Here is a 1298-nt window from a genome sequence, read left to right as displayed (position 1 = left end):
CAATAAAATATATTAAAGGATAAAAAAAGAAACAACCAAAATCCATCACCATCAGTTAATTCTGATTCATAGAGGGGGTACAGGCCATAGCAGAACTGTGTCATATGATTTCCAAGGCTGTAAATCTTTACGGCTGCCAACTGCCACATCCTTCTCTGGAGGAACAGCCATTGGGTTAAAGCTGCCAACCTTTGAGTATTCAGCAGCATTTTAAGCATTATGCCATAATGGTCCTTGGGAGGGAAGTAGTGGGGTGGAAATAGTTTAAAAGAACTATCCTACACACCCCTACTAGGTACTTGCCTTCATGAGATCACTGAAGCTATGGGTGCTGTAGCAAAGTGTGGTGAAGAAATCAAGTGGTGCCTGATTATCAGAAAGAATAGTGTCTGGGATCTTACAGACTTGTCTATAAATAAACAGCCATCTAAGTGAGGTGTCAGTTAAGTCTACATGGAAGAAACACACCAGCCTGTGTTATCCAAGGATTATAAATAATAAAATTCAAGACCAGAGGAGGGAATGGTATTAGAGTTTAAATTCTGAGCATCCAGTTTGCAGAAGGCTATGGATAACAGTGACAGCCAAAAATCCATTTTCAAGGTCCGTATGTGGATTAAGCCTCTGGTGAATTCCATCTGACCATTGATCAGGGATGTAAATATCCATGCTCTCAGAGAGTGTATTGGAAAGTGGATTAATACAGATGTAGTTAGGTTATGTAAGGTTGGATGTCAGAGGCCTTTTGACGTAGTTTTTACACATTGGGCTACTAACTGCAAGGTCAGCAGTTCGAAACCCCCTGCTGCTCTTTGGAAGAAAAGCAGGGCTTCATACTCCTGCAAAGAGTTAGTCTCAGAATCCCAGGCAGTTCTACTCTGTCCTATAGGGTCACTATGAGTTGGCATGGACTGGATGGAAGTGAGTTTATTTTAACATAAGAAACTATTGTCTGATCTCAAGGATTTGGAAACAACCCAAATTTGCATCAATAGACGAATGGATTACAAAACTGTGGTACATATATACAATGGAGTACTATGAATCGCTAAAAGCAGTGATGAATGCATGAAGCATGGGAAAAACTGGAGGAAATTATGCTAAGTGAAGTAAGCCAAGCACAAAAGGACAAGTACAACATGAGTCCGCTGAGGTAAGTTTATATTAAAAGAAAAGAAAAATGCAAAAGGGGCACAGGGAAAAAGCTACTATACACAAACACTCCAGGGGTGAGGTCCAGGTAGTCTGGCAGGGGCCAGATCAAATCCAGGGGTACATATGGTAGCCAACTAAAAAGG

This window comes from Echinops telfairi, unplaced genomic scaffold (genome assembly GCF_000313985.2).
Source record: "Echinops telfairi isolate 266 unplaced genomic scaffold, ASM31398v2 ScPeMD7_7423;HRSCAF=8461, whole genome shotgun sequence".
Lineage (NCBI taxonomy): Eukaryota > Metazoa > Chordata > Mammalia > Afrosoricida > Tenrecidae > Echinops > Echinops telfairi.
Note: the sequence above shows the minus strand (reverse complement) of the source record.